Genomic DNA, 25652 nt, shown 5'->3' with positions numbered 1-25652 from the left:
ATTCATGAAAAGAACGACTCCTTTCCTCCAGAGACTCCCACCCAAGTTCCTGAAGCATTTCCGTAACACTCACGTGATGATCAAACCTACCAATAACAGATCTAGCAGCCCGCCTCTGAATTGCTTCTATGTCCTCCCTCAATCCGACCTGATAGGGATCCCAAATGCTCAAGCAGTACTCAAGAATAGGTTGTATTAGTGTTTTATAAGCAGTCTCCTTTACAGATGAACCACATCATCCCAAAATTCTACCAACGAACCGAAGACGATTATTCACCTTCCCCACAACTGCCATTACATGCTTGTCCCACTTCATATCGCTCTGCAATGTTACACCCAAATATTTAATCGACATGACTGTGTCAAGCGCTACACTACTAATGGAGTATTCAAACATTACAGGATTCCTATTCATCTGCATTAATTTACATTTATCTATAAATAGAGTTGGCTGCCATTCTTTACACCAATCACAAATCCTGTCCAAGTCATCTTGTATCCTGCTACAGTCACTCAACGACGACACCTTCCATACACCATAGCATCATCAGCAAACCGCCGCACATAGCTATCCACCCTATCCAAAAGATCATTTATGTAGATAGAAAATAACAGCGGACCTACCACACTTCCCTGTGGCACTCCAGATGATACGCTCACCTCCAATGAACACTCACCATCGAGGACAACATACTGGGTTCTATTACTTAAGAAGTCTTCGAGCCACTCACATACTTGGGAACCGATCACATATGCTCGTACCTTAGTTAGGAGTCTGCAGTGGGGCACCGAGTCAAACGCTTTCCGGAAGTCAAGGAATATGGCATCCGTCTGATACCCTTCATCCATGGTTCGCAAGATATCATGTGAAAAAAGGGCGAGTTGTGTTCCACAGGAGCGATGCTTTCTAAAGCCGTACTGATGCATGGACAGCAAATTCTCTGCATCAAGGAAATTCATTATATTCGAACTGAAAATATGTTCGAGAATCCTGCAACAAACCGATGTTAAGGATATTGGTCTGTAATTTTGAGGATCCATCTTTCTACCCTTCTTATATACAGGCGTCACCTGCACTTTTTTCCGGTCACTCGGGACTTTATGTTGGGCAAGAGATTCGCGATAAATGCAAGCTAAGTAAGGAGCCAATGCAGTAGAGTACTCTCTGTAAAACCGGATTGGAATCCCATCAGGACCCGGCGATTTATTTATTTTCAACCCATTCAGCTGCTTCACAACCCCAGGGATGTCTATCACAATGTCTTCCACACGGGAATCAGTACGAGACTCAAACGGTGGTATGTTTGCACGATCCTCCTGCGTGAAAGATTTCTCAAATGCTAAATTTAAAATTTCAGCTTTCATCTTGCTGTCTTCCGTTACCAGGCCAGACTGATCAGTGAGTGACTGGATGGAAGCCTTCGACCCGCTTACCGATTTTACGCAAGACCAGAATTTCCTTGGGTTTTCAGCAAGATCTTTTGCTAAGATATGACAGTGGTAGTGGCTGAATGCTTCGCGCATCGCTCTTTTTACAGCAGCACGAATCTCTACTAACTTTTGCCTGTCCTCACTTTCCCGATCTTTCTTGTACCACGAGTGCAACTGCCTTTGCTTCCTGAGCATTCTCCGAATTGCACTGTTACACAACGGTGGGTGTTTTCCATCCGTAACCCATTTTTTCGGCACATACTTCTCCAATGTGTGTTTTACAATGTGTTTAAAATTTGCCCATAATTCTTCCATGTCCATCGTACCGGAAGTAAATGAATTCGATTCATTTACTAAGTGGGATGCTAACAAGTGCTTATCTGCTCTTTCTAGTAAGAATACTCTCCTAGCCTTCATGATCGACTTTTTAGCTTTTGTAACCATAGTCGTAATGACAACATAATGATCACTAATCCCTGTCTCAACACTGACACCGTCGATGAGGTCTGGTCTGTTCGTGGCTACCAGATCTAAAATATTTCCATTACGCGTTGGCTGTCGATTTAGCTGCTCAAGACAGTTTTCGGATAATGTGTTCAAAAGTAGTTCACATGATGGCTTGTCTGTACCACCTGTAATGAACCCATAGACATCTCAGTCTATACTAGGTAGGTTGAAGTCACCTCCGACTAATATAGCATGATATAGCATGATCCGGGTACTTCTGCGATACAGAATGTAGACTCCCTTTGAATGATTCTAGAACTGTCATGGTGGAACCTGGTGGCCGGTAATAACACCCCACAATTAACTTTATTTACCCTAGCCCTGTTAAATGTGTCCAGATAACTTCACAATCTCACTCTACTTCGATATCAGCAGACACAATATTTTTATCAACTGCAATGAAGACATAGTATGAAGGCTTTCACGACCAGAAGGTATGCAATGAAGACACCCCCTCCTACGGTGTCTAATCTGTCTTTCTAATACACGTTCCAACCCTCACCAAATATTTCAGAACTTCCTATCTCAGGGTTCAGCCAGGTCTCAGTCCCGAGAATAATTTGCGCGCCACACACTTCCTGGAGGGCAGTAAATTCAGGAACTTTATCCCGAACACACTGAAAATTTACCGCTAATATCTTGATAGCTGAAGTGTCTTTACACTGAGAGCGTCCTGATTTCCCTGCCTCACATTGACTGGTGAGTGTTCATCAGAACACCTTGCACTACTGCCTAGCCTAAAAAAACCCCATGTGCACGCCACAAGTACTCTTCTACCCGAGTAGCCACTTCCTTTGTGTAGTGCACCCCTGACCTATCTAGGGGCGTCCTACAATTCCCCACCCAATAGTGCAAGTCTAGAAATCTGCAGCCAAGACCGTCACAGAGTCGACGAAGCCTCTGGTTAAGACACTACACTCGGCTCCAAACCAAAGGACCCCAATCCACTCTGGGAGTCTTGTTTCATTTTTGAACAGTACACAACCACACCATTAGTTGTCTTCTTCGTGTTCTGTTGGCACATATAACATTAATGCTTCCAGCATCTCATGAAAAGAACAGCTGTCAAAAAACTGTACAGAAAAGAAACTCTCAACAGTACTAGACAAACAGCATTTTGTCTTCTATGTAAGAGACTTCAGACATATCATCCCGTGCTAAGACCATTGTCTAATGGCATAGTGTCAGAAGAGTGTACACATTCCAAATGCCCTGCAGAGAGAGCTTTGCTGCAGTACTGGTGACAGGTGCATCACAGAGCATATTTGAAATGGCAAGGCAACTGGAAATTTACTCCAAAGTTGAATTACATGGGACAGTACAAATTTATGTGATGGATGAAACAAGAAAATGTCAGAAAAGGGGTGAAGGTAGTATTTCCCAAATAAATAAGAAGCAAAGAGCTGAGGGACATCCATATGAGAACAATAAGGAAGTTACTGTACCTCAAAAACATCCTCCACCTGATGAGGTAAGTGTCTACGATAACTTAAAAGCCTTAGGACTAAGGCTTTTTTGAAGAACTTCGTTTGATTATGATTTTTCTGTGGTGTTTTAAGCCAACCTATGTTTAGATTATGCAGACCACGTTAGGTTATGTTTGACTTGGTTCCTGGACTATATTAGATCTACTAACTGTGCAGAGAAGCAAACAAACAGGTTATTCCTGGCAGTTACAAATTATTTAATGCCTCTAATTCCCCTGTTTGTTTGTTGTAGGCTGCATGCCGGTGCCGCTATCAATGTAGACACATTGCGTTGGAACACAAATTAAACATATTCAATCAGTTCTACGAACTAGGTGATAATGTTAAGTAAAACTCTTATTTGATGGAAACCTAAGTGTATGCAATGTTAGAAGAAAGCGTCATGGTTCTTACGAAGAACCTGAGGAGAGTCGCAGACAGGCTAGTGTTTTTTATACAGTTCCTGATTGTGAAGGCGGAGTTTGCAAAAAAGAACTTTCTGGAAATACACAAAATTACCAGGCGAAAAGTGGAAACCTTGGTAAAAGCAAAAAAGAGTTATGATGTTACCTACATTGAACATAGGGGAAATAAAAACAAAGAAAGGAAATATACAGCTCCTGATGTAAACTGCATCAAAAGTTTCCCCAAGGACGAGAGCCATTATACAAGGGCTAAAAGCTCCCTTCTACTTTTAAGCCAAGATTTAAATTACAAAAACACAGACATTAGATATTTGTACTACAAAAATGTATTGAATGAACACTTTCCCAAACTGAGATTTCACCACCCAAGGAAATACTTGTAGCACATGTGATCTGCTTCAAAGTAAAATGTTGAATGACTCAGCCAACAAAGGTGTACATCGTACTTCACTAGAATCATCATAGACAGGCTGAAAAAGCTAGAGATGAGATGAAGTGTGATCATGTATATTCTACCTCTCCTAGAAGTGATACATGCACAGTATCCATAGATTTACAACAGGTTTTCTCTTTGCCAACATAGTCACACTGCCAAATTATTATTTATGTCAACTTTCTTGTTACAATTTGGCATTGCATATGGCAGATAATAATAAAGATTTTATATTTCTTTGGCACGAGAGCATGAGTGGCAGGGGAGGCAAAAAAATAGCAAGCTGTGTGTTAACGGGGATTAAAAGTAAAATTATCCAGAAAAAAAAGTTAATAGTGTGGTCTGACAACAGCTGCGGCCGAAACAAAAATCAAATGGTATTGTTCCTATGGATATACTTGGTCTGTAATGATTTCTTTGACGAAGTTCACCACAAGTATGTCGTCTATGGACAATGATACTTAACCTGCAACCGAGACTTTGCTCTAATTGAAAAAAGAAAAAGAGTAGCAAAATTTGAAGTTCCTTTATATTTCGTGAGAGTTTTGTGTAATGCCAATAGCAAAACTCCTTTTATGACCACTATAATGAATGACGACTATTTTTATGACTTCTCCAAAGTGGCTAAATAACACCCCATCACAAAAAAATAGAAATTTCCAAGGCTGTTTGGCTCAAAGTTTCCACAACCAACCCACGAAAAGTTTTTACAAAAAAAAAAAAATTCACTGAAGTTGAAACGTGGACACAAATGAATGTATTCAAAAAAGGTGTGAGGATGGAAACCATAAAAGGCTTAGATCTACCCCAGCTCGAACCAACAGCCAGATTGAATACTGAGAAGAAGGACGACTTAAATAAGATTATACCTTATCTCAAAAAAGCAAACAAACTGTTTTACCAAAATCTGACTGAGTAAACACAACAGCTATTTATAGACTGTAACATTGTAATATTTTGTTCACAGAATTGTGATAAATTAATATAAAATGTAACTTTTTAAATTGTGTAAAAAGTATTTATTTTGAAATAAAACTTGTAAGAACACAGTAATGAGCTCGATTTTGTCTTTGTTCTTTAACTAGTTTGTTTCCTAACACAGCACTTCTGTAAGCCTGACTGACTTTTCATAATAATATAGTTATTACAGAAAAACTGTAAACAACAGTTTCCAGATTTTTATAGTAGTAACATTATTATTATCCTTCCCACACCCCTTTATTTACAGATATAAGTGGTAGACTTAGCCCAGTTTTTAAGTTAGAGAGGTTGGCACATAGCCCTGTTCTTGTTTTGTTCCATCAACAATTTTTTGTTATCGTTGTTAAATGTTTTACAGTAACTTTTCTCTAAAAATGTTTGTAGATTAACTGTCTTCATTTGTTTAGGCTACAAAACAATAAGGATATCAAAAAGGAATGCTTTCTGGAAGTTTTTTGCGATTTCCTCAAAACAGCAGTTGTGGCACTTACCACAGATTTTATGAAAAGTCAACAATTCTTGTGGGCTCAAGTCTAACTTGCACACAGATTCACCATACATTCTGGCAGTACAGTGACCAATGTTGCATCCAGCCGTAGGTGTGGAAAGAGAGAGAGAGGTGTGTGTGTGTGTGTGTGTGTGTGTGTGTGTGTGTGTGTGTGTGTGTGTGTGTGTGTGTTCGACAAAGGGCTCCATGGGGAGCTTATAAGTGTCCTTACCCTCGTTAAAACAAACGAATGTGGATAAAGTCTCTAAAAATGTTGCACACAGTGAGGGGGAAATTCATAAAATGACACTCATTCACTCACTCCCACCCCACTCGTGTTGAGCCACACACTCACTATCTCACATGCCTGAAGACAACTGAGAAAGTTTGACTGGTGCTGTGCCTGCAATTAAAACAGATGTAAAACCACATAAGAGCTAAAAGAAGGGCACAGGGAAATGCGACTGGCTGACCACTTACAAAAAAACAAGGATGAGCCACTCACCCAAACACATTAAGAACATCTCCCCGCAATTTTAGGAAACAAGTTGGACATATCACAAAACCTTATAACTCTCACTACATTTGTGTGAATGTTGCCTAAAATTGGGAGCAGATCTGTCGGCAAATCTTCTGCCGCCCTCTGGTCAGCCTAATGAAATGTAATGTACAGTGAATGGTATGCCACAAGCACCATACATTGGAACATCCTCTCACTGGAGCAAGAAGCCATGTGTCACAGGGCAGCGGCCTATGCGAAGACAAGTAAAGAGAATCTCATCCCGTCTGAGTGGCTGGAAGGACATACACCATTGCTGCATTGTAGGCTTTATTAGACCAAGCTTATTGTCTGGCACTTCCAGCCACTCATCTTTTCACTGACACATGACACTGTACCGCAACAGCGAGACGAGAAGATGCAGGTGGATGGTACACTGAACTAACTAAGGATCAAGACACACCTACTTGGCTGCCACATCTGCCCTATCATTCTACGCAATATCCATGTGCCCTGGCACCCAGCAGAAGGACACCTCCTTCCCTAGCTGCTGTAGACGGAGAAGAGTGTCCTGAATATCTTTAACTACTTTATCTGCTGGATACAAGTGTTGCAGAGAATGAAGGGCACTGAGGGAGTTGCAACAGATGAGGAATTTTGCAGGTATTGTACATCTCATCTGCTTCAGTGCCCCAATAAATAGTGTCTTCCTGTTTAGACCCGTCTGTCAAGACAATTACATAGTTGTGGTGCTCATTTAAAATGTCAGAAAATATCACATTAAAAACAGAGACAGAAGTGCAGTCCTCCTGTACTGCACTGAATCTAAACTTACTCTTGGCCTCTGCAGTAACAAGGGTGGCAGTTAGTTAAAACTCCAGATCTGAGTGTGAACATACCCCACACCAAGGGACTACAGGGCACATTTCGCAAGGATCCCAAATAGCCTTGCTGCCAATGGACAATTCGTAAAGAGGTGTTTCATAGCTGGATGAGCAATAGAACTGTGTGCTGAGAAAGTGAGAGTAGTGATGAGCTGACAGACCTGATGCACGATGAGACGTTGCCACCAGATGGTGAGGGTTCACCAACCTCAGCACAAATATTGGGTATGGGGGCTGGTCCTGTTGGTGCATGTGGACACCGTGATCCCCTGAAGGTACACAGCATCAATGATTTCCAGATACAAAGACCTCACTGCTCTGTACATTGTGCACCCATAGTCCATCCACAATTGAACAAAAGTCCTATAAAACTGGAGCAGACATGTCCTGTCTGCTCCCAAAGACCAGTGGCTATGAGACTTCAAAATGTTCAGTGCCTTCTGGGCCTTTGCCTTCAGGTGTGGTAACCATGAAATCTTGAAGTCTAAAATGTGGCCCAAAAACCACACAGTCTTTAAAAGGGAGAACGGTGTCCCATATACGCGATTCAGGTACAGCAAAAATACAACTAAGATGATTAAAATGAACACACACACACACACACACACACACACACACACGCTCTTCTCTGCAAAAAATGTAAAACCAGTCTTTGCTGCCCCCTTCCCCAGCTTCTTCAATGCAGGTTGCAACTGATGAGTTGCTGTTGCAATACTGGAAGAGGAACAGGAAACATCAAAATCATCCACAAATAAAGAGCACATTGTATAAGACACCTTACTGCAGACGTGATACTGGTTATGGCCATGCCAAAGATGATAACATTTAAAGCACTGCTCTGGGGAACACCATTCTCTTGCTCAAGACTACTCGACAGAATATCACCAACTCTGTATCGAAAAAAGCGCTTTAATAAAAAGGACCGAATAAAGATGGGGAGATGGCCACAAAAACCCCATTAGTGGACTGCCCTAGAACAAGGTGTCTCAAAGTAGTATCCTATGCCTTGCTGATATCAAAAAATATACCTACGCAATGCTGTTTATGTATGAAAGCCTGCTGAATAGCCACTGCTAGCAAGGTCAGATTGTCAGTAGTGGATCACAATCTTCTGGATTGACACTGAGACTGACCTAGAAGCTGCCTGGTCTGCAACATCCAGACCAGACGATGGTTAACCATTCACTCCAGGTGATGCTCTGGTAACTACTGGGATATGTTCGGGCCTTTCCTGGTTTGAGAAGAGGGTTCAAAATTGCCTCTCTCCACGAGTTAGGGAAGTTGCCTGTCTGTTTGTCGTATCGAATGGAAACATTGTAAGAGAATTTCATTGGAAACTAGTCTCAGGTTCTGCAGCACGCTGCATCAGATTTAGTTGTGACTGGGCGCAGTTTCAAAAGTCGCAGACAGTGCCAAATCCAGCTTCCACATGGAGAATGGGCAGTTATAGGACTCTGAATTGTTAAACCTCAAGTCCAACTCATACCTTTCCATGCTGGCTAGGTGACAACAGAACACTGTATCCTGGCTGGCAATGGCAGTAGTACACACAAAATTCTCTGCCATTGTCTGTGCAGTAACTCCTGGTGTTTTTCGGTGACATCCCAATTGAACAACACTGATACAGGTGACCGACTGCCTTTATCGGAAATCCTCCTAATGGCTTCCCATATTGTAGTACAACAAGTGGAACAGTTAACAGAATTCAAGAACATTTGCCATGACCTTTTCTTTCTCTCCTTGATGATGCATTAAGCCTTTGCCCTCACTAATCGAAAGACTTCTGAGGTTTCCTGCCACTAGGCGCTCTTAAACCATCGCAGAGCTGCATGCCAGGTTTAAATGACTGAATGGCACCCATCAATCCACCGAGGCACAGGTGGCCTCCTAGGATGATGAATGGACTTTGGGATGGAGAGGGCAGTGACATGGTGGATTACTCATGTGATGTGGTCCACCCACTCCTGCATGCTGTTATTGAATTCAAACACAGCCAGCTGAACAAACAGTGTCCAGTTAGCTCTACTGATCATCCATCATGCCTATATCCTTTCAGGAAGAGCTCCATCCAATAGTTGACTACGGAGTGGGAAGTGGTAACTGGAATGAAGGTGGTCAGTGGCTTCCCACTGAAGAGAGTCTGCAATGGCTGGAGAGCAGAAAGAGAGGTCAATGACCACGAATGATGCAGTAACAGCACATAAATGAGTGGGAGTGCCCATGTTGAGGCTGCACAGCTCATGAGATGTCAAGAGGCTCTCCAAAATCTGACCCCGAGTGCAAGTAGTGGCCGAACACCACACTGTATGATTGGAATTGAAGTTTCGCAATAGGAGAAATGGTCATGGGAGTTGTTCGATAAGACCTTTTACAGCTTCAGAGTCAATTGCATAGAGCAGAGATAAATATAATAAGGAAAGTGTTCCCTGACATACATGGACTTCAAGTGGAACTGCTTGCATGTGAGTAGTTAGGGGGAAGGGTGGAGAAGTGGTGTGCATTCCTGACAAACACTACGACCCCCCCAACTGGCCCTTTCCTCAGTCAGGTCATCTTGCAATAGAGTATATAGGCCCTTAGGACAGGGACAGCAGACACTTTAAAACATGTTTCCTGTGCCAACAGTTTCAGTTCCTCCATGTGTCCTGAAACCATTAATGTTCCACTGTAGTATGGAAGCCATTTTTAACAGTGAGGTGAGTGGTTGGTTGGTTGGTTTGGGGATGGAGACCAGACAGCGAGGTCATCAGTCTCATCGAATTAGGGAAGGACGGGGAAGGAAGTCGGCCGTGCCCTTTGAAAGGAACCATCCCGGCATTTGCCTGGAGCGATTTAGGTAAATCACGGAAAACCTAAATCAGGATGGCTGGACGCGGGATTGAACCGTCGTCCTCCCAAATGTGGTTGGTTGGTTGGTTTGGGGAAGGAGACCAGACAGCGTGGTCATCGGTCTCATCGGATTAGGGAAGGATTGGGAAGGAAGTCGGCCGTGCCCTTTCAGAGGAACCATCCCGGCATTTGCCTGGAGGGATTTAGGGAAATCACGGAAAACCTAAATCAGGATGGCCGGACGCGGGATTGAACCGTCGTCCTCCCGAATGCGAGTCCAGTGTCTATCCACTGCGCCACCTCGCTCGGTGAGGTGAGTGGAGTGGTGGAGGGGAGGGGGGGGGTGTCACTTGAGGGACTCACTGGTTCCCTCAGGCAAATGCCAATCTGGTACCGCGCACCATGGAATTTGAATCCACGCCAGACGTCATGGACGTAGAAGACGCATAGAGGTATCTGCACGATTGCACCATAAGCTGTGGCGGCGCGCGCCTCCTGGCCCGCTTTTAGTGTAAGGACGCCACAGTGGAACACGTGGTCCCAGCGAGCAATAGCGGTGCCCCCGATAGTGTACTTAAGTGCCCGCCTTGCGCTCAGCCAGCCAGTCTAATCTCGCGTACGTTGGTTTACACCTCGCTTCGCACTAGACAGCTTACTTCCCTGTTCTGTGTACGAGTGGACATGTTTGTTTCCTTCTGGCTCCGTTGTTCGATCTTGTTGTATTCGTTTTGTCCTTCGTTAGTCGTGTTGGTCTTCTTCCATTGTGTTGTTGTTCGTGGGCCTCTCCGCGGGTCCTGCCGCGCTTTCCATCATTGTTACCCCAAGACCGTCCTGGTTGCAGTTACAACATTTTTGGCGACGAGGTAAACGGTGGTCGCTGTTGGTATGGAGGCGAAGTTGGTCTGTCTGCTGGAGCAACAGCAGCAGCTCATGCAGTAGTAGCAGCAGCAGCTCCAGTTAAACATCTTACAAAAATCGCTGCAGCTGCCAACGGACAAAGTAGATGCTCGGGAAGCATTATCGCACCAGCTTCAGAGTCCTCGGGTGTCCGATGCTTTCCCACATCCACCGTCGTTTCCACCCTTTAATGACGCTAAAGAGGACTGGGAAACCTACTTACATTGGCTGAAACAACATTTCATGGCTTTTCAAGTCACGGACGACTCCTTGCAGTGGTTGTTTTTGTCTTGGCCCTCTCCAGACACGTTCTTTCTTCTCCGCAAGTTGGCACAGTTGTCCGATCCTGTGGCTCTCTCTTTCCAGGAGATTTGCCTTTTGTTGACAAACTATTATTCCCAACGCTACGATGTAGTCACCTCTTGGCTGGAGTTCCACCAGTACCATAAACAGCCTGGTCAATCGTATCGTTCCTGGGTCACGGACTTGCAGGGTCTCAGCCGTGATGCGATTTTACGTGCACCAATCAGCGGTGTAAGGCTTCGTATGCACACTCCCTGATCTGGGATGTGGTGGTTCAGCTGGCTCCCAACCCTGAGGTCCTTACTGCGGCGTTGAAACTCGACAAACCTCCTTGGAAGAGATTCTCCGCATTGACCACTCCTTTGAAACTGCTCAAGCGGCTAACGAGCGTCTTATGGTGCGACAGCAGGTGGCAGCGATCACGGCATCACGGCGGGTTCCGCCCTTGCGACATGACATGGTCCGGCCGACAGGGGCCAGTGCCATCGGGACTCCTCGTGTTCCGATGTCACCGTGGTGTCGGCGCCTTCGGTTGCCCCTCGTTGCCGGTCACGCGGCCCACTACCATCTTGCCCACAGTGCTTTACTGCCCATTCGCGGGCTGATTGTCCCCACCGCTGGAAAACGTGCACGATGTGTAACAAGGAGGGCCACATCCGATCGGTTTGTCATAGTCACTTGACTCGATCCAGTCCTGCCCCCTCCTGGGCCTCAAGATACAGTCCATGCTCTGCAATCCGTCATCCCACAGGATGACCCGTCGGTGTGGAAGCTTTTACTCACGCTCCGCATTTTCACAGAGGATGTCAGTTTCCAGGTCGACACTGGGGCCACCGTCTCCCTGATTAATATGGCGACATATACACGGCTGGGCTCTCCTGTGTTGTCGCCTCCCTCTCACCATTTGTCACCTATGGAGATGGTTCCATTCCCCTACGTGGGCAGTTCGTCGTCCAGGCAACATACAAACGTGTTCCACGGCTCCTTACTATCTTTGTCGTCGACCATCCGTCGGCTTCGAATATTTTTGGCCTGGATGTGTTTCAACTGTTGGGCTTTTCAATTTCTGATGAAGTTAAGGTCGTTTCCATGGCTGTTCCCTTTCAGGACTTGGACGATCTGTGCTCTGCTTTTGCGTCGTTGTTTGCACTGGATTTCGAATGTGCTTCCGGCTTTCAGGCGCACATCACCCTACGGCCTGATGCACAGCCTCGCTTTTTCCGGGCCCGGCCCCTTCCAATGGCCCTACGTCCAGCGGTCAAGCAGGTGTGCTGGCATGCTCGAATTTGTAACTTACAGTGAATGGGTGACACCTCTGGTGGTCATACAGAAACCCAATGGGTCCCTTCGGCTGAGTGGGGACTTCGGCGCTACAGTCAATGCTCAGTCCCTTGTTGACACTTACCCCATTCCTCAACAGGAAGACCTTCTTGCAAAGCTTGCCGCGGGAGAGTATTTTTCCAAGATCGACTTGGCTGAGGCATACCACCAGTTGCCCTTGGATGTGGAATCTCAGATCATCATGGTTATCAACACGTCTTTCGAATTGTATAAGTACAAGCGCCTTCCGTTTGGTGCCTCTTTGGCGCCGGCCATTTTCCAGCGATTCCTGGAGCAGCTTACACAGCCTAGCCCTGCATGTGTGAATTATCTGGATGACATCTTAGTCACCGGGCGTTCCCGCCAGGAACATTTGCAAAACCTCAGTGCCTTATTTCACACTCTGCAGTCTGCTGGTCTACACTGCCGGCTGGACAAGTGTTGTTTTTTCAACCGGAAGTGGAATACTTAGGCCACTGGATTAGCAAAGATGGCATTCGCCCTTTGGGTCATAATGTCGCGGCCATTGAGGCCCTTCCTCGTCCCAAGGACTTATCTGAACTGCAGGTGTTTTTGGGCAAGGTTACTTATTACTTAAAGTTTCTGTCCCAGGCTGCCTCCGTTGCTCAACCCCACAATCACTTGCATCACAAAGTGGTATGTTTTATCAGACTCCTGCCTGTGACCAGGCTTTTCTCCGTTTAAAGGCGATGCTGAAGTCCGCCCCTTGCCTTACTCCCTTCTCTCCGGACCGCCCCTTGGTTGTGGCAGCTGATTCGTCGGCATACGGCATTGGGTCCGTCCTCGTGCACCGGGATGCCGATGGCTCCAAACAGCTCATCACTTATGCCTCTAAGACGTTGACCCCAGCACAACGGAACTACTCCCAGATTGAAAAGGAGGCCCTGGTGATCGTGTTCGCCATCCAAAAATTTCACACCTATCTCTTTGGGGCAAAGTTCGCCCTCCTGATGGACCATAAATCTTGGTTACACTTTTCGGACCCCACTCTCACCTTCCCGAGCGGACGGTTCAATGTCTCCAGTGATGGGCATTGTTTTTACGGAATTACACTTACACCATCCGGTATAAGCCCACTGTCCACCATGCTAATGCGGACGCTTTGTCACGTCTCCCAGCAGGCCCTGATCCCGACTTTGACCAACAGGAGGTCCTCTGCTTTCACATTGATTCCGCCCACCAGGATGTGCTGGAAAGTCTTCCTCTTATGGTTGCTGACATTGCTGCGGCTACCTGCCGTGACCCTGTCTTGCGGCAGGTTCTCAACTATGTGGTCCACGGGTGGCCGTCCTCTGTTACTCGTCAGATGCAGTCGGATTTCAGCCCCTGGCGCCACCTGTCCCACAGGCTCTCCATGGTCGATGATGTCCTCCTGTTGGCCACGGAGTCGGATGCCCACCGGGTGGTCATCCCTCAAGAATTGCGGCCTCGGGTGCTGAGTTTGTTACACCGTGAGCACTGGGGTATGTCCCGTATGAAAGTTTTGGCTCACCAGCATGTGTATTGGCCGGCATCGATGGCAATATTGAGCGCCTGGTCCGTGGGTGTACTGTCTGTGCGCATCACCAGGAAAGGCCCCCCTCGTTTGCACCCTGGCCTGTGCCTCGCCGGCCCTGGGATCGCATCCATACCAATTTTGTGGGCCCGTTTGTGGGGTCCATGTGGTTAATCATCATTGATGCCTATTCCAAATACCCATATGTTGTCCGAATGGCATCCACCACCATGGAGGCTACACTCGCGGCCCTGGCCCAGGTTCTTGCCATTGAAGGCCTGCCCCACACATTGGTCTCCGATAATGGTCCTCAATTCACAGCATCCTCCTTCCACGACTTCTGTCAGGCCGACGGTATCAAACATATCTGTAGCCCCCATTTCCACCCTTCGTCCAATGGCACGGCGGAGAGGCTTGTCCGCACTTTTAAACACCAGTTGACTAAGGCGGTCGACATCTCCAACCACGTCGGCCCTCACCGTGTTTTTGAGCACCTATTGCACTACGCCAATTGACGGACGCAGTCCAGCCGAGCTCCTTCATGGGCGACAGCCGCAGACCCTGCTCCATTTGCTGATGCCATCCTCCTCCCGCCCCCACTCCCAGCCCTCGCAGCGGTATGCCCCTGGCACAGCCATGGGGGCCCACGAGTACGGGCACAAGGCGGGCTGGACATCTGCCACAGTCGTTGCGGCCCATGGGCGATGTGTGACGTCGGTGCAGACGTCGAAAGGGTTGGAGCGCTGCCATCATAATCATCTCCGCCCTTATGCTGCCATGGGACTCGCACCGCCGCCTCTTTCCCTACCTCCTTCGGGTACGGATGTGGTCCTTGAGTCACCGTCCCAGCCCCCGGTAGCCGTCTCCTCGCGGGCCTGCCGCCGGCCCTCTCCACCTCTGGGTGGATAGACGGCTCCCTCCCACGCCCTGGACTCTGAATCGGCTGTCATGGATACCTTGGGCGTCCCTTCCTCGCTGCCAACTGTGGTTAACATGCCCAGTTCCTCTTCCCACTGCCGCCCACCTCGGCACCGTCCGGGGCGTTTCCACCCCAATGCGCAAGTTTCAGGGGGGAGGGATGTGGTACCGTGCGCCGCAGAATTTGAATCTGCACCAGACATCGTGGACGTTGAAGACCCATAGAGGTCTCTGTACCATCGCTCCATAAGCTGTGGCGGCGCACGCCTCCTGGCCCACTTTTAGTGTGAGGGCGCCACAGTGGAACACGTGGTCCCAGCAGCCAATAGCGGCACCCCCAATAGCGTACTGAAGCACCTGCCTCTCGTTCAGCCAGCCAGTCTAATCTCGCGTACGTCGGTTTACACCTTGCTTCGCACTACACAGCTTACTTCCTTGTTCTGTGTACGAGTGGACGTGTTTGTTTCCTTCTGACTCCATTGTTCGATCTTGTTGTATTCGTTCTGTCCTTCGTTGGTCGTGTCCGTCCTCTCCCGTTATGTTATTGTTCGCGGGCCTCTCCACAGTTCCTGCCGCGCTTTCTGTCACTGCTACCCCACGACCGTCCTGGTCGCAGTTACAACAGTCAATGTCTACAATCATGATACGATCATCACCAAATCTATCAGATAGTAACAAGGTCACATGTTGTGATGGCTTTGGAGCAGATCACTCTGGCCATTTAACCTTCATCTCTCAAACCTGGATTTTGGGGGATATTGTTAATGCTGATTTAAACGAAGCACACTGCTGGATCCCTTCTAATGTCTGCCTTGAGGGTTTGCTAACTACACTGACATTACATTCGGCAACTTTCACTGCTTCAGTGATAGGATGATTGGGCAGCAGTGCAAGCTGGCAGCTGCATTTACAGGTGCAGGTAGATGTGCCCTGCTCAACCATCTTAGTCTGGGTGCTAACACTGACCTTCCGGACAGGTAGCTTCAACACTGTGACAAAAGACTCGGCAAAATTTGGTGGCTGAATGGCATAGAATTCCATCTTCACATCAGAGTACGAGACTGTTGGGCAACTTTAATTTACTGAATCTTATTTTCTTCAGCAAAGACAAACTGGATGGGCCTGGAATCAATTAACACACCTGAGTGGGGAAGTGCACTGAAGACCTTGTTTGTGTGCCACACTGCCCCATCATCCATACGTTGCCCGATAGTTACAACCCATATGGCGTGACTGAAGCACTGGCACTTGAACCAGCACACTGGATTTGGGACATAAGGAATAACCTTATGGCAGAGAAATTCTGCTGCAATATACTCTGGCAACTTCAGCAGAATAAACGATGCTTACTTTTAGAGCTCACCATAAACCCCTTTTATAACATTTCGGACTTCCGTTACCCTTGCACCTTCCCATTCCTATTGCAGTTCTTTTGTATGCATATCCATAATGTCGCACCACGTTACAACACTTTTAACACTATTTAACCCAGTGTTCAGCTCACTGTTGTTGGGATATTCTCCAAATAGCTTCGCATTCAACAGCTTCTGTACTTGGGGAGCCTTCATAGTCTCCAGCACGAGGCTGCCATTCTGAAGCCTTCTGATCAATCTGAGAAGGATGTCGAATAACAAAGTCCACCTGAGAAGGCTGGGTTCGTGAAGTGTGCACAAAAAGACAGATTACCGTGTCCACAAAAAGACAGATTACCAAGTACAGCTGATTGGACTAGCCTTCTCAGGTGGACTCTGTTATTTGACATCCTGTCATAAATTTGATTGGTAAGGATCTGGACAAAGCTACGTTGTCTGTCTTAAGTAAAAGGCTAAATTTTGCCCCTACTCCAAAGACTTCGCCGATATAGTCTTTCATCAGTGCCATTGAAGAAGCTGTCTGACCACTATTGGAGAATTCTGCTGAAGAAATCAGACGAGAAACCTGTCAAGCAATTACGAAGCATCATCCACAAAGAAGCAATGTTTCCAAGGAAGAAATATGTGCGATACGAAAGCTGCGCGAGGATACTGACTCAGTCGTCCTGCGCGCTGATAAAGGTAATGCTACTGTCCTTTTGCCTCAGGAAGTCTACAAGGAAAAGATATGTGGTCTACTTAGTTCTGGTGCATACTGGAAGATTAACAAGGTGACAATAAGGACTGCTGCCTTGCTGAACGCTTCATGACTACTGAAGGAAGTCATAAGAAGTTTAAAAGTATGAGGTGCAATACCACCGAGATTTTATGGACTACCTAAAGTTCACAAGATGTGTAAGGAAGAGCGTCTAGAGGACTTATCTATGAGACCTATAACGCGCACTATTGGTTCAGCAACAGATTTTTCTGCCAAATATTTAGCTTCCTTATTAAAACCACTGGTAAGAAAATGTAGTCACCACATTTGTAATTCTATGGATTTTATTCAGAGACTTAACAATGTCAGGCTTAATAGTACAGATGTGCTTGTTAGTTCTGATGTGGTATCATTATACACCAAGGTACCTTTAAATGACTAGTTTATCTCTTATTGGCCATAATTTTGATAATAACATTACAGCCTTATTTAAACATGTGCTTTTATCATCTTATTTCCAGTTCAATAGTGAATTTTATGAGCTGATTGATGGTGTTGCTATTGGAAGCCCTCTCTACCCTCTGGTAGCTAATTTATTCATGGAAGACTTCGAGGACAAGGCACTGGGCTTGACAAGTTTTAAACCAAGGGTCTTCTGGAGATACGTGGATGACACGTTTGTGGTATGGCCGCACGGGATGGATGAATTACATCGATTTCTTGAGCATTTGAATTCCATCCATGTTACCATCAAATTTACTATGGAAATAGAAAAAGATGGCTGCCTCCCCTTTTTCGATGTTGTTGTTCACCGTAAAGTTGATGGCACATCAGGACATGCTGTATATCGGAAACTGACACACACAAATCTATATCTTCATGCCAGTAGCTGCCATCACCCTTCACAGACCATAGATGTCCTGAAGACCTTAGTGCAGAGTGCACACTGTATATCCGATAAAGTCAATTTGCAAGAAGAGCTCACATACCTCAAGAGCATTTTTAAATTGAATGGATTTTCTCCACAACAAATTCGAAGAGCATTCAATGCAAAACCTAGAATGCAGGTATGTGATGGGGAAAAAGATAGTAATTCTTTAAGATCTAGTGCATTTATGCCCAATGTGGGTGCTCTTTCCTTGAAGATAGGCCCTATTCTTGAGAGACAATGTGTTAAGTTAATCTTCTGGCCCACAACGAAGATTGCAGCTTTACTCGGCTTTGTGAAGGACAATTTACAGTTTCCTAGAGCGGGTGCATATCAGATTCCTTGCAGAAATCGTGAGAAGTCGTACATAGGTCAAACAACACGCACCATTCATGAGACGTATGGAGCATCGAAGATACACATGCTTATTACAGCCAGAAAAGTCAGCTGTGGCCCAGCGGAGGTTTGAGTCCTCCCTCGGGCGTGTGTGTGTGTGTGTGTGTGTGTGTGTGTGTGTGTGTGTGTGTGTCCGTCCTTAGGATAATTTAGGCTAAGTAGTGTGTAAGCTTAGGGACTGATGACCTTAGCAGTTAAGTCCCACAAGATTTCACACACATTTGAACATTTTTTTGAAGATTTTAACATCCACCTCTTTCTTTTGGGAATCTGTCTTCAAGGAAGACATAGACAGTAGATTAGCTAATAATTTAATAAATAGAGATTATGTTTTTAATTTGGACAAAGCATGGAATCCAGCTCTTGGGGTAATTAAACTGCAGAGAAGTTGTCATGGTGTCACCGCTGCCGATCATGCATTGATAAGTGAATCGAATGTCTGCACCCCTTCGCCACAGGCGGCGCACGTGTAAGCATATTTCTTTGCCGTAGACCAGCATCTGTGACCCGCATGCCCAGTACTGTCACGGTGGAGCATATAAGGCCGTGCTTTGCACCTTGTCGTCAGTGTTGTGACTCACTCTGAGGATGGTCGGATGATACACAGCCGAAATAGCAGGAGGAAATTTTATTTGCGCAGTTGCATGCCTGAAATTTAATGGACTATTCATTATGCTGCGAGAAGTTGAAAATGCACACTTCAAACTATGTTTATGAAACAAAATTAACTGGAATAATTCCAATTAAAAATGTGGGAAACATGAACTGTACTTACTTTAAATCCTGTTTAATACACGATAGATTGAGTATTAAAGTACACCCATGAAGTCCTTCCAACAGGTAGGAATGTGTTATATGGTACACCACATGAAATAAAAACTGGACAAATGCCATTTCTACTTCGAAAATTTTATGCTCAGTGCTTGCTCTCTGCAACTGCTGTTCACAATGCACAATAGTTTAAAAGTAGTCTGGAGACACAAATATGTGGTATGCAGCGGAGCCATGAAATGAGATTTCAATTAGTCAAGAGTTCTAACACTAGGGAGGGACCAGGGGAAGGAGGGTTCAGGAGTGTTTTAAACACTATGACCTGGAAGTGATCCAGTACATACATCATTACACATTATATGGAGAACTGTAACCTAGTTGCCATTTCTCTAGAGCTAGTCCCTTAACACAAATATAACCTTGATTTTGAGACAAATACATAAGCAAGCCAATCAATCAGTAAACACTAAAAAGCACAAATAAAATATATAAAAAGGGCCACTTTCGAAAAGGATATACACTCAGTGGTTGTCATCAGTCAGAGCTTGGATTTCAAAAGGGTTGCTCTATTGAGACTGCTATATAGACTTGCACTGAGCACAAAAAGAAAGATGTGATACAATTTAAGATGGAATCTTTTTTGACTTCTCAACGGCAGTCATTTTGGCACAGAACGGAGTAAATACACAGCTTTATAAAGCTATGGCAATCAAACAAAACTAAAAGTTTGCCAGATCATAGTAGTGCTTTCAAATTAAGTTTAAAATTTCTCAGCATCTCGTCTGCAGATGAAGTTTTGATAAATAAATAGCCACTACCTGCAAATTCCCAATATTTTGCCATATAAATTTATTTTCAAGCAGCTATTGTACAAATGATACATTTCAAATCATAATATTTATCACGAATATGACCTATGGAACACATGATTATATCTACATACATAATCTGCATATCACTGCAAAGAAGATGGCTGAGAGTACTATGTATCAATTTTAACCATTCCATGTCACAAGCAAAAAAGTCTAGTAAACTCATCAAGTCTAGTAAACACATCTCTTCTACTAAAGAAGAGCTCACAACTCTTAAAGCACGCATTTTAGAGCCCATGTTCAAACAATTTTTTGTGGCTTTGGTCGATACTACCTCTTACCTAAATATGGAAAGTAAAGAGCTTGCAGTAGAAGAGATTTGTTTCACAGTATCAAAGAGGAACAAGTGCTCATAGTTACACACTTCAGAGCCCATGTTTACTACACATTTTTGCTTCAAATGATCATTCCTGTCACATCACTGATTACTGACCATTCCTCCTGAGACACCCTGTATATGATGAAGCCAGAAGGCTTGTTAAACAGTCCCCCTAAACTATTCATTCTCTAAGTTTATATGACAGATTTTGTGAGAACAATGTCTCCTTTCTTCCACCAATTCCTATTTAATTTAAGATTCTTAGCCTCAGCTACACTTTTGTGCAAGCTAATCTACATGAAACAAGTCCAGTAAAATGTGTGTGGCTTGCTAGACATATATTATTGAGTCTACTTGATAGGGATCCCAAATACCAGAGCATTACTCTTGAATAGGTCACACTAGAGTCTTGAATATGGTCTCCCTAACAAAAGTGCTGCACTTTCCCTGAATCATATCAACAAATTTAAGTCTCTCAATCACCTTCCCTATTACTCATTGTGGCTGTTCTGCTTTGTGTAATTTCATAATGTTACTCCTATATTTTTAAATGATTTGATGGGCTTTGGAAGTTCACCATTAATCTCAAAGTATTATCGTTTGGCTCTTTCTGTTGTTTGTAAGCATTATTTTGGATTTATCCTCATTTGAAGAGAGCTGTCTTCCAGTACATCAACCAGAAATACTGTATATGCCATTCTGGATTTCCTTATGATCATCTAGCAATAGTTTCACATTTTCAGAATCATTATGCGACAATGGCAAGTTGTGTGAATAATGGTGTTTCTATGAGAAAAGTTTCCTTCCCTTGGCAGATGATCTTATGTTTGGGACTATGGTATGCTCTTAGATACCATAACTCACAGATGTTGCAGATATTGGTCTTTAATTCTGTGTACCCATGCAGTTACCATTCTTGTACGCTGGAGTGAGCCAAGCTTTCTGCCAATCATATGGGTCTGTTCATTGCGGAAGACATTCTTGATAAATATGACCCATGTAAGTGACTAATTCCTCTATCAATTCAATTCAGTATCTAGTAGGAGTTTCAATTCAATATCTAGTAGGAGATCCACTGAGACCTAGTGTCTTATCTGCTTCAAGTAGTTTATTTATTTATTTATTTATTTATTGTTCCGTGGGACCAAATTAAGGAGAAGTTTCCATGGTCATGGAATGAGTCAATACATGAAATTATAACACGATATTAGAAACAGATAAAATGAAATATAAAAAAAAACATATTCAGGTGACAAGTCGTAAGTTTAAATGAAGAAAATCAACAATGTAACACTGGAATTTGCTTAATTTTTTAGCTCTTCCAGGAGCTCCCCGACAGAATAGAAGGAGTGAGCCATGAGGAAACTCTTCAGTTTAAACTTAAAAGTGTTTGGGCTACTGCTAAGATTTTTGAGTTCTTGTGGTAGCTTATTGAAAATGGATGCAGCAGAATACTGCACTCCTTTCTGCACAAGAGTCAACGAAGTGCATTCTACATGCAGATTTGATTTCTGCCTAGTATTAACTGAGTGAAAGCTGCTAACTCTTGGGAATAGGCTAATATTGCTAACAACAAACGACATTAAAGAAAATATATACTGTGAGGGCAATGTCAGAATTCCCAGATTTTTGAATAGGGGTCAACAAGACGTTCTCGAACTTACACCACATATAGCTCGAACAGCCCGTTTTTGAGCCAAAAATACCCTTTATGAATCAGAAAAATTACCCCAAAAAATAATACCATACGACATAAGCGTATGAAAATATGCGAAGTAGACTACTTTTCGTGTTGAAGTGTCACTTATTTCAGATACTGTTCTAATGGTAAATAAAGCAGCATTTAGCTTCTGAACAAGATCCTGGACATGGGCTTTCCACAACAGCTTACTATCTATCCGAACGCCTAGGAACTTGAACTGTTCCGTCTCGCTTATAATATGCCTATTCTGTCTGATCAAAATATCGGTTCTTGTTGAATTGTGAGTTAGAAACTGTAAAAACTGAGTCTTACTGTGATTTAGCATCAAATTATTTTCCACAAGCCACGAACTTATTTCATGAACTACATTATTTGTTACTGTTTCAATATTACACACAAGATCCTTCACTACCAAGCTGGTGTCATCAGAAAACAGAAATATTTTTGAATCACCTGTAATACTAGAAGGCATATCATTTATATAAATAAGAAACAGCAGTGGCCCCAGCACCGACCCTTGGGGAACGCCCCACTTAACAGTGCCCCATTGGGACTGAACACCACTACCACTCTCAATATTGCGGAGAATTACCCTCTGCTTTCTGTTCTTAAAGTAAGAGGCAAACCAATTGTAAGCTACTCCCCTTACTCCATAATGGTCCAACTTCTGCAGTAATATTTTGTGGTCAACACAGTCAAAAGCCTTCGTTAAATCAAAGAGAACCCCTAGCGTTCGCAACCTTTTATTTAATCCATCCAAAACCTCACAGAGAAAAGAGAATATAGCATTTTCAGTTGTTAAACCATTTCTAAAACCAAACTGAACATTTGACACCAAATTATGTGAATTTAAATGCTCCAGTAACCTTGTATATACAACCTTCTCGATAACTTTAGCAAACACCGATGGCATAGAAATAGGTCTAAAATTGTCAACATTATCAATGTCTCCCTTTTTATAAAGTGGCTTCACTACCGAGTACTTTAATTGGTCAGGAAACCGACCACTCCTAAAGGAAAAGTTACAGATATGGCTGAGAACTGGGCTAACACACATAGAACAATACTTCAGTATTCTGCTAGATACCCCATCATGTCCATGAGAGTTCTTGGTCTTTAGTGATTTAATTATTAACTCAATCTCCCTCTTGTCAGTATCATGGAGGAGCATTTCAGGTAACAGTCTCGGAACACTTTTTTCTAAGAGCGCTATATGATTCCCTGTTGGGACTAGGTTTCTATTTAGTTCACCTGCTATATTCAGAAAGTGATTATTAAATACTGTACATATATGCGACTTATCAGTAACACGGACATTCCCACTACGCACTGATTCTATATCCTCGACCTGTCTCTGCAGACCAGCAACTTCCTTTACGACTGACCATATGGTTTTAATTTTATCCTGAGACTTAGCTATTCTATCTGCATACCACATACTTTTTGCCTTCCTAATAACATTTTTAAGCACCTTACAATACTGTTTGTAATGGGCTGCTGCATTTAGATTTTGACTGTTTCTAACGTTTTGATATAATTGCCACTTTGTTCTACAAGATATTCTTATCCCTCTAGTCAGCCACCCAGGCAGCCTGTTTGTGCTAGTACCCTGTTTTAAACGTTCTAATGGAAGCAACTTTCAAAGAGCATGAGAAAAGTCTTGAGAAAAGCATTATATTTATCGTCTACTGTATCAGTGCTATAAACATCTTGCCACTCTTGTTCCTTTATAAGGTTTACAAAGGTCTCTACAGCAACTGGATCAGCTTTCCTGAACAGCTGATGACTATATTTAACACGTGTTGCAGCACAAAAATCTTTTAAAGTTAAAATTTGTGCATCATGATCTGAAAGGCCATTCACATTTTTGCTAACAGAATGCCCTTCTAGTAATGAGGAATGAACAAAAATGTTGTCTATGGTTGTTCTACTGTTCCCTTGCACTCTCGTTGGAAAGAATACGGTTTGCATAAGATTATATGAATTAAGGAGGTCTACCAGCATCCTTTTCCTTGCACAATCACTTATACAATTTATATTGAAGTCACCACATATAACTAACTTTTTGTATTTCCTATAAAGTGAACCAAGAACCTCCTCTAGCTTTAACAAAAACGTTGTGAAATCAGAGTCTGGGGATCTATAAATAACAACAGTTAGAAGTTTAGCTCCGTTAAATTTAACCACACCTGCACAACATTCAAACACCTTTTCAGTGCAGTACTTTGAAACATCAATTGACTCAAATGGGATGCCGTTTTTCACATACATGGCTACTCCCCCACACCGCAAAGAGCTCCTCGAAAAGCTGCCAGCCAACCTGTATCCTGGTAAAGGAAGCCTCTGAATTATCTCCTTATTTAAGAAGTGTTCAGATATACCAATAATTTCAGTCAACATCTATAAGCAGTTCACTAACTTTATCTCTGATACCTTGTATATTTTGATGAAATATACTAATTCCCTCATTACTCGGATACCTAAGCTTTGTCAAAAGTGATTCCCTTGTTAGAGAGACTTCCCTTAAGCAGGAATACCTATCAGCTGACTTCAATCTAAAAAAGGTGCAGGAATTTTCCTATGAGTGATCCCACCAACCCCACCTATGCTGTCACCTATAAGCTTTGCCAACCTCCCCTTCCCATACCTGTTGAGGTGCAGGCCATGTCTAGTGAAACCCGTCCTGCTGATAGACTCCACCGACACCACTGAAATGTGACCCATGCTTTCTGTCATCAGCGCACCCCCAAGTCTCATGTTATTACGCCTGACGGCTGTATCCTTTCTACTTGAAGTGTGCATTTCAATGCCATCAAACTGTAAATTAGTATGGTGTTTTTCCTTTTCTTTTTGTCTGTGATCTTTCACCAAGCTTTAATTGCTGGAATTATTATACGGTTCAAATACAGTCTCTCACCTTCTCTTTTGAAGTGACAATACATCAATTTATGTCTACACATTTCTCTGTAAACAGTATCATTTAACCATGGTGGCTGCGAGTCATTTTTTATTATATTACATTGTAATTATTTCTCTCTTTCTGATCACAACCCTTTTAAATTTGTGAAATTTGAATTAAATGTTAGTAAACACAAATACTTCCCTAGCATTATCAATAAACTTTTTGACTTTGGGAACCACTGTTGCTGCAACATTGAGGCTGCTAATCCCCGACTCTGAAGAGATTAAAAAATGCTGGATCTCCATATAGTCAGCAGTTATAAATACACTCCTGGAAATGGAAAAAAGAACACATTGACACCGGTGTGTCAGACCCACCATACTTGCTCCGGACACTGCGAGAGGGCTGTACAAGCAATGATCACACGCACGGCACAGCGGACACACCAGGAACCGCGGTGTTGGCCGTCGAATGGCGCTAGCTGCGCAGCATTTGTCCACCGCCGCCGTCAGTGTCAGCCAGTTTGCCGTGGCATACGGAGCTCCATCGCAGTCTTTAACACTGGTAGCATGCCGCGACAGCGTGGACGTGAACCGTATGTGCAGTTGACGGACTTTGAGCGAGGGCGTATAGTGGGCATGCGGGAGGCCGGGTGGACGTACCGCCGAATTGCTCAACACGTGGGGCGTGAGGTCTCCACAGTACATCGATATTGTCGCCAGTGGTCGGCGGAAGGTGCACGTGCCCGTCGACCTGGGACCGGACCGCAGCGACGCACGGATGCACGCCAAGACCG

The 25652-nt window shown here is 44.1% G+C and overlaps 1 protein-coding gene across 2 annotated transcripts in view; it reads right to left on the bottom strand.

Moving 5' to 3' along the window:
* The window catches only part of LOC124721118 (SRSF protein kinase 3-like), a 396756-nt gene that overhangs the window by 197073 nt on the left and 174031 nt on the right, over nucleotides 1-25652 (bottom strand). The window lies entirely within an intron of this gene.

Source organism: Schistocerca piceifrons, chromosome X (assembly GCF_021461385.2).
Source record: "Schistocerca piceifrons isolate TAMUIC-IGC-003096 chromosome X, iqSchPice1.1, whole genome shotgun sequence".
NCBI classification, from domain to species: Eukaryota; Metazoa; Arthropoda; class Insecta; order Orthoptera; family Acrididae; genus Schistocerca; species Schistocerca piceifrons.
Note: the sequence above shows the minus strand (reverse complement) of the source record. Positions and strands in the feature narration are given on the sequence as shown.